The sequence below is a fragment of the Centroberyx gerrardi genome, chromosome 9 (genome assembly GCF_048128805.1).
Source record: "Centroberyx gerrardi isolate f3 chromosome 9, fCenGer3.hap1.cur.20231027, whole genome shotgun sequence".
Classification (NCBI taxonomy): Eukaryota; Metazoa; Chordata; class Actinopteri; order Beryciformes; family Berycidae; genus Centroberyx; species Centroberyx gerrardi.
Genome location: NC_136005.1, coordinates 12,778,902 through 12,792,026, shown reverse-complemented (window position 1 = coordinate 12,792,026; position 13,125 = coordinate 12,778,902).

Sequence of the window (13,125 nt, the reverse complement as noted above, 5' to 3'; positions counted from 1 at the left end):
TTGATAAAAGAGCTCAATAACACAGTCGATAGCAGAATTATTCCCAGAAATAAGAGATGATCTTGAAAAACCCAAATCTTAAATTCATTTAATCAGAAAACACATGAATGCCATTAAAACTTAAATCATTTTTTCCTTCAGATATTGAAATCCTTCTCTGTCGTTCACTGTTTCAAATCTGCTACATTTGATTTGAACAAATAAGATATCTGAGTGATACACAGCATGCTACAGGAGGGAGAGTGGTTTTGTTTCTGCTCATCCTGTCTCTCTGCACTGGTTACTGCGCATGAGCAGTGAGACTGAATCTGAAGCGGAGGTGACTGTGTGCCCAGTCTGTCAGCGCCGCCTCACCCCCTTCCACCACCTCATCCTCTGTACCAGCGGCCGAGTGTCGCCTCCCGAACTTCATGACGGAGCAGCTGGATGGAGGGATCCTGCCCTCTGCCTCCCGCTGTCCTTCCATCCCTCCATCCCTCCATCTCTCCTCCTTTCTGCCCATGACCTTGACTGTGAATTGTGGGATACCCTGCCACCCTACAGTGTGCAGCCACCCAGCCTGGTATTGCGACAATCGAAACAATACCACTGGGCGGGCGATAGCATGGTCGGAGGGCGGGTGCCTGAGAGGAGGAGGAGGAGGGGGAGGAGGAGGAGGAGGGGTGAGAAGATGCTTCTTGAAGGCGCGGTTGCCATAGGTAACCTGGATCTGTGCCAAGAGAGGAGAGCGATCCATTTGCATGTATTCAAATCTTGCATGAATAATTCACTTTGGAGCCCCTGCTGGAACACTGGCAGACAATAGCTGTTCACACACACACACACACACACAAATGTATGTGGGTGCAAACACGCACGCATACACACACACTCACACACGTACACGAACATACACAATCCTCCTCCCAATCCCTCCCGATCCTGTGTGGGAAAGGTGAGGAGGTTATGCTGGGAGGTACGCAGGAATAATGTCTTGCTCAGAAATGAATGTGATTCGGACGCGTAAAGACAGGAGATGCATGTCAGTGTAATATAATTTTTTTCACGAGAAATTTCAATGCTCTTCAAAACGTTCAGTTCTGGTCGGATGAGGCCCTGTTTTCCTTAAACACAATAGAACGCTGCATAACCAAGCGTAGGGATGCAATCTGTTGTTTGACTTTGAGCTTATATTGCGGACGTCACAGCACAGGAGGCTTAGCACAGAGTATATGGTAAACACACACACACACACACACACACACACACACATACACGTTTTAACAACCCGGTGGCACCATGCAAAGCCATGCTGGCCAGGATCCAGTTGCAGTCACTTTGAAGGCCAGGCAGTGTTAGCTTCACAAGCACCTGGTTCTACAGCAGCTTTCATAAATTCAGTGGCATTAAAACGCCTTGAGAGACGTTTTATCTAACATAAACGGCCCTGTAAACGTTGCCCCGTAAACTTCCCTTAAAAAAGCCAAGAAACGAGTGAAAAAATATCAAATCGCGCAGCCGTGACAATAAAACTCTCATTCAAGAATAGCTGTAATCCCTCCATGCATGCATGCTGATATTTACAAGTGCTAGGGACGTCATCCTCTCCCACTCCCACCCTCCGAGCTCCTTCTCCCATAGCTCAGTCTTGTTAATTTTATAAGATCCAGCATATTGCCACTTATCGGCTGGCAGCGTTGTAAAAGCTCTGAGGTCAGTGCATTACTGAGCTGCTGGGCCCCACTCTTCCATTAGAGGGAGTGTTCAGGCTGCGCTGGCCTTCACTCAATCAAATACAGGCTCCAAACGGCTGCTCCAAGTGCAGATGAGGGGGCACACACACACACACACACACACACACACACACACACACATACACACACTCAAATGGAGACTCCCTCAATCCCTGGTTGTGAAACTATAGTGCACATAAATCTGAGCACATAAATCTGAGCATGTACACGTCTGCACATGCCAAGTGCGTATACACACACATACACGCACACAGGCACAAACACACACCGCACACACACACACACACACTCAGTCCATGCTTGTTACCACTCTGCACTGTTTCGAGCCCGGAGGGGTAACACATTCATTTGCATAGAGTGTATGCATTAAAAGAGAGTAAATGCATAGGTGTATCTGCTTGTACCACAGATGGCATTTCCACCACTTGGCATTTTAACAGATTCAACACTAAATGAGTTGTAGCTTCCCGATCTCTGGATCAGGTGAGACAGATGAGAGGTGAGCGGTGGAGACCAGCAGCGAGCCGAAATAAGACCCAGGGAGTAAGGCTGATTTAATAGAGTCCCCAAAATAGAAATTTAAATAGAATTTGTGTTCGTTGGAACATGCGGTGAAAAATTGGGTTGAAATTAATTTTACAATCAGTCAGGAAATGAGGTCAATTTTATGCCTCTGCCTGTCAAGGTAGTGTCAAGGTCACAGAAAGTTTAAGAAGTGCCTTAATTCAGTGTTGCTGGGCTTTATAATAATAAACTATTATACAACACAGCAGAATGAGCTGGGGTGCATTCTGCCTCACTCATAAACGATGAAGTGGACTAACTGACCTCATTTCCCTCCTTTTCCAGTCTTTCTCCCCTCTGGTCTTGTATTAAATGCTGCTGATACAGGGTTTCCATTCCAAAATGTTCTATAACCATTTTGGGGGAAAATGTTATTTGATTTTACAGTAATTGGTAAATATTTCAAATTTAAGCAGGTTACATTCTCTAAAATCTACTGTTTTGCAAATGAAGGTTGTAAGATAGCTAATAATTTCAACATCATTCTATAGTGAGCTGTGTTTTCATGTCAGCAATAATTGTGTGTGAGGAGATGTCATATTTTTTCAAATGGTGAATATCTCATTTTGGCATGAAACCCCTCTATTGTTTCTCCATGTAACTTAGCATGTTTTCAGACATGGCATGCATAAGGAGAGCTGCACCCCTCTGTTCTGCGCCCATTTATAAACATGTATGTATTTTTCCTGGCAGAGGAAAGCACTGGGGGTGGGTTGGGTGGGGTGGGGTGCTGGGGCGGGTGGGTGGACGGACGAAGGAGAAGGCTCTGACAGACTTTGCATGAGAATGGCCGGGGTCCTGTGAACCTTCTGCTCCCTGTGTCCACATTCAATAGCACCGCTGCGGTTAGCATGACAAACTAGGCTCCAAGTTCTCGGACTTTCTTTAACACGGCCCACCCTCCACCCTCCACCCCCCTCGCCCCCCCACCCGTCCATGTCCTGACTCCAGCACAACCCCCTCTTGTCAGCCCCTTACCCTCAACTTGCTCCTCTGTGCACACTATGGGCTGAGCCTACACTTTTTATTAGCTGTCTGGGGGCTACCAAGTTCAGGGGAGCCAGGCAGGCGACCCCTGCACAGTGCACTACACACACACACACACACACACACACACACTGCAAGTGGGACGGATTCACAACCTCTACATGTAAGGATTTTATTTTCAAAGATTCAGAGCTTTTGATTCAGCAGAATCAATTAGCTAAATACAAGCAAAATCTAAACTACATACAGGATTCTAAAATCTGTAGGTTTGCTTCAGTCATTCTGGACATTGTTTTCCTAAACTTTGCCAGGACCTTTAAGAGCTACACTACACTCTAAAACCATAACGACATGATTTTAAAGCCAGCAACTCACTGAATATGAATGTGAGAATGAACATGTGGCCTGAAATTAGAGCACAAGAATATAAGAGCATAAGAATAATAATACAATTTTGTATTTGTGTATGAGGGATGGTACAAAGGCATAAAAGATTAGTTTACATGAAGTCAATTCATTTCACATGTACAGTATATACCATTTCAAATGGAAAAAGCCTATTTTCTCCTCTGCTCTTACTTTTTATAGAGCACGTCTTTTACCACACATGATAATTCTAGGGAAACAGAAATATTGTTCCATCTATAATTAGCGTGCTGTGGCTCTGACCCTTGTACTCTTTACTATTGGCTGGTTGTAATGCTGGTGATCGAGGAATAAAAGCTTACTCTATTGTCGCACTCATTGTAAGTCCGTCTGGATAGGAGCATTAGCTAAATGCCTACAATGTAAATGGAAAATAAATGGATGTAGTAAACATTGGGATTTGTTTTGTGAATGCATGTTTTACTGTTGTTAATCAGAACCGGATAATGATAACCTGATGTATTCTTGTGTTCATCTAAATAGTCTGAGTGTAAAACACATTTCACTTCAGAGCGCGATGAGTCTGTTCCTCCCTCTGTTCTGCTCTGTCTGGGTTATAAGGGACAATTGATGAGATACTATTTAATCAACCAAAATGGTAAAAATTATATCATACAGTATTTTGGGGTAATTTATGTAAAATTAAAAACCCCACACTCTGATATAAAATGTTAATATCCCATGAGATACAATAATGTTCAACAGCTGTAGAAGTAAAAATAAAATGTCATCTTAATTTCTGAAATCTATGAAAAAATACGTGATAAAACCTGACACACACACACACACTTCATAAAAATATGTGACTAATGTAAGTGCAATTTGAGCAAAATAGTTTTTTACTCATTAGAACCAATAACAAGAATTGCTTATTGTGGCAAAATCACACTCGATGTGCCGAGTTAATTTGTTTCTTCATGTCTCTGCTTTATTAATTAAATCTCCTCTATTCTGTGTATCTCTGTGCATTAGCTGTTGGGCTCAGGCCCATTTGCCTCATGTGAGCCAATTTAGCCAATCAGAGATGGGGTGTAAAAATGGATGCTAAAAATTGGCATTTATTATCCTAACAGAGATTTAAAAAATAACTTAAGACCTGCATTTAATGCAATAACATAGTAGGAAATATTGTGTTCATGTGATCCATTACATAAACAACAAAAAAATGTTCTGCTTTGATATCATAAATCATATATATCTGCATCCATAGTTAAATATTGTACATGTAAATAGACTAAATAAAAAAAAAACTGGCATTGATGATATTACATTTACATGAAAGCCGGTGATTTAGTATGATGCATACATTTTGTAATTCTCTAGAATGATTTTAAATCTGTTAATATAAAATAAATAATTTGATCAATTTAAATGACTCATTCAAGCCTATTCTTTATTCATTTACTAGGCAAATAAAACACATAAATTTAGCTTGTCATTGGGAAAACAAAGCAAAACAAAACAGAATAAATTAAATCATTTATTTCCATTGCATTCTTGTGATACCTCCTTATTCGTGGTTTACAGCACTGAAAAAATCCAGTAAACACACTCTTCCCTATGAAGTCTCTTATTTGTTTTAACTGCTAATGAGCATGACAAGGACCAGCTTTGTGCAGCTCTGTGTTGCTGTTAAAGGCCTTTGTGTTGTTAACGGAGGAGGATGTTAGAGACTCTCTATCTACAAACAAACAGCTGACCAACACGCCACCAATTAAAAGACAATTAGCTGACCCCTGAGGCTTTGTTTGGGTCAACAACGGGCTGCTTTTACAACCCAGGGGGCTGTTTGTGTCAGAGAAGCCCCTCACAAACCAGCACAGTGGACCTGGAGTCCTGGGTGGCAAAGAGTTTGTTAAACTCCCTGTCAGAATGGTTGTGTTCATCATCTATATATGTGCATGCACAAAAATCTCACGAATGAAAATTTGGTTTACATATTTATTGGTTTATATAAGGCAATGCTTGTGCAATGCATGGAGAAACACAAAGTGAAAATAAATGAAAAATGAATTGATTACAGTTAGTTTTGACCCAAAGGATGCTTTAAGTACATATAAAACATGCAATAATTTCAAAAACTTAGATTCACAATAAAACACACAGTAGAGTACATATACATGGGCATACAGTAAGAACATGCGGAACAATTCATTTTGTCTTTCAACACAAGTTACATTTCTTTCCGCACGTCTTCACAATAACCATCAGAAGTGAGCGAGGCCTGCTGTCACAGCTGTACACTGTATGCAGACTGTATGTGACATGATCCGTAACTCTATCTATAGGTGTTATGGTATCATTCCCACCATTAAAGAGGTTTTCCACCTTCCCAATGACCTCCGCCTCGCCTCACAGGACACAGAAAACGACCTGATGGCATTGTCTTTCACTGTACAGAGGGTACGGTGAAATGTGTGTGTGTGTGTGTGTGTGTGTGTGTGTGTGTGTGTGTTATGTGTGGTTTCGCGCATGTGTATGTGTACAAGGGGATTGTGGATGCTGAACATGTGTTTGTGTGTATGTATGTTAGGCATGCATGTCTGTGTATGTATGGATCTGTGAGCATGTGTGTGTGTGTGTGAGCATGTGTGTGTGTGTGTGAGCATGTGTGTGTGTGTGTGTGTGTGTGTGTGTGTGTGTGCCTGTATATGGAGGGCTGGTCACTCCTGTAATCTCCTGTGTTTTTAGAAAGCGTCCAGCCTGTAGGGTTTGGCTTTCTCCCCGGTGAGAGTGGGGGAATCTAGCATGGCCAGTAAGCATGTATATCAGGCCATCTCACGGCTGGCTGGACGCTCCCTGGGTGGCCCACCATGGTCAATACCGCACTGGTGACTGGACACACAGAATGGGATAATCTCCTACTTTCTTTCAGGGCCATGGCGCGCGTATACACACACACACACGCACACACACACCTCCTTTTACGCTGGCCTGGCCACGGAGGCTTGCTTGGCCCTAATTTCGGGTCAGGACCAGTCAGGGGGAGGCCTAGGGCTGGGGAGCCCAGAGCGAGGGGACGGTCTGGGGGGAGACAGAGGGGGACAGGGAGCCCATTTCAGCCAGAGCACTGGAGCGCACTGGGGGCACTGGGGCATCGCCTCTACTGGCTGTTGGGGGAAAACAATAGGAGGTGTGATCACCACAAAACATAGGAGCAGTGCCTGTGTGTGTGTGTGTGTGTGAATGTGTATCATTGTTCGGAGTTTCCTTCAGCTCCAGCAACTCGCTTCAACACCCCTGGTGCTCACACACAGAGGGACCTAATTGACACCACAGATTTAGGCCACTAGGTTTAACTGTTCCCCTTCCAGCCCTTCAGACACTGCTGGAATAATCAGAATAACTGAAGCGAACAGGCTCCTATAGCTTCTCGTATCACGTCTTTGGTGGCACTTGTGTATACAGCACTGTAGCATCACTGCTGCGCTTCTACTGTGCTGCAACTCTAATGTTATCCTAGTAATAAAACAAACATTACTGGCATATCAAGAAATAGGAATTGAATAGGAGGGAAAAAAAACAACTGAGGCAGTTTTTCATTTCACAAATAGTTCCATTTTATTGAAAATATATAAAACATAAAGACAAAACTTTTGGCAAATTGCTATCTAATTTCATTTCTTATGATAAATTAGTTCATTAGAATATGAAATAGATTGTATAAATATGTGGTGTACATAATGTCCTAAAGCAAAGGGAAAATCTGTCGAGTAATTCCACTGCTACGAACTCCTGTCAAAAGATTTTCCAGTCAAATACTTGAATGTAAATTACAGAGTGAAAAGAAGGACCCCTTGGGGTCTCCTCCAATCTCCAACCTAAAATTGGTCTCAAATATAGTAATTCATATCTAATGAAACTAATTTTGAGAAATATTACTTGGCAGCTCCATTTTACACTTCAGACAGCTCTTAAATTGATTCAACCTCCAAACTTACCTTTTATATGCAGCTCCAACTTACCTGTCCACATACACAAAGACCGCAGACTAGGAAACTGATAATCGGACTGTAATGATGTGGTGTCTGACTGACTCTGCTTCCAGTCACAGAGGTGGCATTTTCCATATGTGGCCGTGGCTAAACATGATCAGAGAAATTGGCTACAGACGCCATGCGTTCTTCCACTGATTCAAGACAAACGGTGGCAGCTTGATCATCGCTTTCTGTCTCCACAGTGGCATTCTGGTCTGCATCTGTGAAGACAGGAGCAAAGAGAAAAGGGCGATTAGTAAATTCAACATGGGGAATCAACACTATCATTATAAATGAGGAAAAGAGAAGACCCCCTAAATTGTAGAATCAGTTCTGTCACATTCTCATGTTTCTGTGTGTCTGTGTGTTTCATTTTCATGTAACTACATATTAAACATTTATATGCAGGAAATCACTTCTGAATTGAAATCCCAGTTTTTCTGAAGAGACTCAGCCACAGCAGCCAGTACAGCTGCAGAGGAAGGCTAACGCACACGGAAGCACTATCTGTACTTAAATCACACTGCACATGCGCTCTGCACATACAGCTAGCTGGGATGACGCCGTTTGTGTCATCATCTCCCCAGACACACCAAACTGTTGTTGTTTACTATGGGGGGAGGGCTGTGTGTGTGTGTGTGTGCGTGTATGTGTGTGTGTGTGTGTGTGTGTGTGTGTGTGTGTGCGTCTATCAGCTCTCTGTATCAGTAGTGTGCATGACCTCTGAGCTAGCAGACAGTCATGGGTCAAAGGCCAGGATAGGGCCTGTCTGGGTTTGCCGGCTGACCCCAGCGCCTGCAGCACATACACACACACACACAACACACACACACACACACACAGACTGGGGGATGGGGTGCCCCCTACCAGACTAATATCACCTTTGGGATTAGGATCCAGACAGAAATACATTGACCCCAAACACACACACTCACACGTGCATGCACACACGCACACACACACACACACACACTCAGAGTCTCAGACGTTGGATCTGCTTGGTCATAAAATAAGGCTCGGTTGCACTGCATGACGCAGAGAGGAGCAGCAGAGTTGCTGAGTCTGAGAAGGCCATCTAATTATCTTTCAGCTCTGAGTTAGAGAGGAGAGGAGAGGAGACTGGGGGGAGGTTCTTCTGCCGAGCGCATTATACCAGCATCACCATGGTGAGCGGAGAGGAGACTGGAGCCAGGACAGTGTGTTAGCTAGCTACACTGTGGCGTTACTGCTGCTAGAGAGGAGAGGAGACCTCAAATATACCCACAGAATCACTGGGGAACTGGTGGAGGTAGCTACGACAGTTACAATATTTAAATAACGCTGTTAGCGCTGTCAGTGAAGCATATGAATATACACAAGCTATGTTATGGGCATTGTATTTTTGCAAACTAGACTGGGTGAAGGAGCTGCATTATGGCAGCACACCGCTGAAAGAAAGCACTGCTACTAAAGCCGTCAAATGCACAGCTTGTCATGTATGTCAAACATTTTTTTCGGTAATTGTGTTTAACCCTATAACTGAAGGCGGAGTTAAGCAAAATACAATACAGCGCTGCATGAAGTGAGAGCACAGAGAACCGGGATGGATACGGCCCCAAACAGCATAAACGCACCAGACGCTTGTTAAAATCACAAATCAAAGCGATGTGGGACTGTAGGATCTCAGCACAGAGTAAAACAGAAAAAGGTCAAAGCCGGAGGAGCTGACGGGCTGCGCTGCCGGGGCATCGGGAAAACCCCCCAAATAAGCCAGAGTGTTAAGCCCGCTAATCCCCTGTATTATTGCAACATCTGTGAGGTCTAGAGAGGCTCTGCCAGTGATTAGCCAGACAGATGTAAACAATATCCTGGCTGAAAAGAGGGGAGAGGAGAGAGGAGAGGAGAGGAGAGGAGAGGAGAGGAGAGGAGAGGAGAGGAGAGGAGAGGACTTGGTCGAGCTGGGTAGCACACTGCTGGAAGGCTAAGGAAGGTAGAGATAGGGAGAATGGGGAGAATATAAAGCAGGTAAGGTGGGAGTGAGGGAGTCGGGGGATTTAGGAGAAGCAGAGAAAGCACAGGAGGAAGTGGAGGATGAGATGAGGGTTGACAAAAAAGAAGGGATAGGGAGGTTGGAAGAAACGGGAGACATAAGAGACACGAGAAGGGAGACGAGATATGAAAACGGAGCTACACTGGAGACAGAGTAGCTAGAGGAAGTGTGGTCAAAATAAGTAGAAGATTGATAGAATACAGTAGGTGGGGGAGGCGGAGGGAGACAGAAGGTGACAGCATGAGGGGAGCGGGAGCAGCAGATTGGGAGACGGCGGACCCAGGGCCAGGCGCGCCCTAACCGGCAGACGAGACACCAGGGAGAGACGTGCCTAATTTATGCAGAGTTTAGCTGAGGGGCTGAAGAGTGGAGGGTGTCTGGGACCCCCTCAATAGCCCTCAGAGGCGACAGGAGCGGCTATGGGTGCTATAGCAGTGAGAGCAAGAGGGGCATGGGGGATGGGGGATGGGGGAGCCTCTTTTTTGGAGAGACAAGGAGGGGTGGGGGGGGGGGGTGGGGAGGGGGGGGTGGAGGCTGCTCTCCCTGCTCAATTCAAGGCAGGCTGTCCGTCTGACGTCCCATTAAGGTTTGGGACGGGGCCGGGGGAACGAGGGGATAAAGGGAGGAGGGAAGAGAATGGGAGATAGGAGGAGAGGAGGAGAAGAGAGGGAGAGGCCACGCTTAACCCCCTCTCTCTCTGCAAGAACTGCTCCCCCCCCCCCCCCCCCCCCCGCTCTAGTCTTCTCCAGTCTGGCTACCTATTAGATCCACACGGCTGTCTGTCTGCTTCTCTGCATACTAATTCCCCATTACCACAGCCATGAACGTGAGCGAGGAACAGAGTCTGACTACATGAGAAACAAGTCGGCTGGCTGACGGGTCGGTTGTATGAGAGGCGGTGGGACTAGGAGTGCTTTAGCAGCCAGACTGTGGTGTGTTAGACCGACGCTGGTTTGCCGATATTGGCCTTTCATTAAATCAGACAGTCATGTGCTCCACTGCCGACATGATGGAGGTTCCTCCCTGAACACAGCTGCAGGAAAATAGTCTGAAAAACCTGCAATGGAATTTTATTTTCTTTGCACATTTTATTTATTCATTTAATTGTTCAATTATGTTTTTTTCTCAATTAATTCTTCATTTAAAGGTTGTAATTTACCCCAGAGTTTCCCTGCCATAGAAGAGGTGCGATGGGTCACACTGCCTTAAGGAGCTGCTAATCAACCTAAAATAATTTCATTACTATGGGTTTCAATGGAGACTTTTAATGTCACATGATGGTCTAAAATACTGTGTCAGAAGCTTGTCTACCCTGTCAAGAAGAAAAATCTGTGAGGAAACACTGAATACTACTAATTTTTTGGCATATAAATGGAAAGATTTTAAAGATATTGAATATCGGCACAAAATATTGTTTATCTGCAGCTTTAACAAAAATATCAGTATTGGTATCAGCCTTCAAAATCAGTGGAACCCTACTGTGTAGAGAGTGAGGAGGTAGACATATGCTTTATGTATGTGAAAGCTGGCTGAGGGCCAAGTGACTGTGTGTGTGTGTGTGTGTGTTGTGTGTGTGTGTGTGTGTGTTGTGTGAGAGGGACCAGTGAGAAGCAGAATGGACAGCCAGGCAGGGTGATGGTTGAGTCTGGTGATGCAGGCGGACAGTTTAATGACAGTCCTCACCCCTGAACATACAAGCCAGCTAGCGCCTGGCACGCTCACAGATGTACACACACTGTATGACACATGTGCACATATGTGTGATATATGGTGTGGCGTTTTCTGAAAAAGACACTGGGGCCGGCGAAAATGAAACAGAAAGAAATCTCTCTGTGTACGACCCCGGAAAAAATAACTGCAGGGGCTTGAATTGACTAACATGCGCTTCTTTTGACCGTCACTTTAATCTGTTAAGAAAATAAAAGCTTGAGGTTGTCTTTTAGTACATTTACACATTTTTTCCCCACGATTTTCCAACAAGCAAACAACACATAAAGCTATTCTTAGCACTAAAATAGTTAATATAATCCATTATCTGTTATAATATACAGTTAATTATTAATATCGTCATGGTAGGTACCAGTGGTTTGTGCAGAGGAACAGAACAAAAGCAGAAAGCTATTCACTGGAGCCGGTGAATAGCTCTATATGCTTTGTAAGTTTTGGCTGACCATGGCCTTGCATCTTATTCAGCGGGACTTGCCCAGGTCTGGAGTTTGGTTCGGTGCCCAAACAAAGACATAGAGCCACCTCATTAAAAATACATGTCATTGGATCAGGCCTGGGCTGAATCGTGTGATTTTCCCTCCTACCATAAGTGACCGTGACTGAGCGTTGGGCTGAATGGGAGGCCAGATAGAGGCCTACCAATGGAGCGCCACGCTACGTCCCTATGGGAACCACCCCCACTCAGAGGGGGGCACATTTAAAGCATTGTTGGTCTGTTAACACAGCTTTTTAAAACGCCTCTTTATGGACTCAGCTAAGCAAACTGCAGCCCTTGGTTTTCTAACGCCAGAAGGAGAAAGTAAAAAAAAAAAAAAAAAAAGAAAACAGCGAGAACGAGAGGGTGAGGAGGAGAGATTGAAGGGCAAGAGAATGAGAGAAAAAAAAGAAGGTTGAAAAGGTTGGGGTTTTTTTTAAAGGAGGTTTTTTGTTTTCAAAGGAAATTTAAAAAAACTTTTCAAATTACTGGCAAGTGAGCGCCGAAGAAAAAAAATTGTCAACAGTGAGATTATTTTATCCTCAATTTTATGAGATATGAAATGAATACTGATGGAAATATTTACAACTTATAAAATTTGACTTTGATATTTCCAGTCCGCCCTCAACACCTTGCCAAAACAACGAAGACAATATAATCCCACACAGAGGCCTGTACACATAAAACCCGCACTGCATCTAATCACCTGAGAAGTGAACTTTGCAGCAGTTGGATGCAGTGGAACCAGGTCACTGACAAACTGCACCGTCTCTCTGTGTCCTCTGATATAGTCAGCATACACATTTACCCCCAGGAATACGGGCATCCTGCTGCTGAAACAATAGATTTGTGTGCATGTGTGTGTGTGTGTGTGTGTGTGACAAACACAGCCCTGTCTTGTAAACCTGGTGTGGAGACTTAGTCAGTCTCACAGGGCACCCAGGATGACAGTGAAATGAATAACAATGAACTTGCTGAGAGTGAAGTTCACAACATTAGAGATGAACTAGGGCTTAGGAGTGTAGCCGTACGCAAAGGTACAGTGTGTGTGTGTGTGTGTGTGTGTGTGTGTGTGTGGGTGTGTGCGTACCCATGTGTGTGTGTCTGTGTGTGTGTGCGTGCCCATGTGTGCGTGCGTGTAATTGTGTCGATGCACCCAGGAATATCTCAATATGAATAGAGAACTGGGATCCAGAGAGGAGTGCC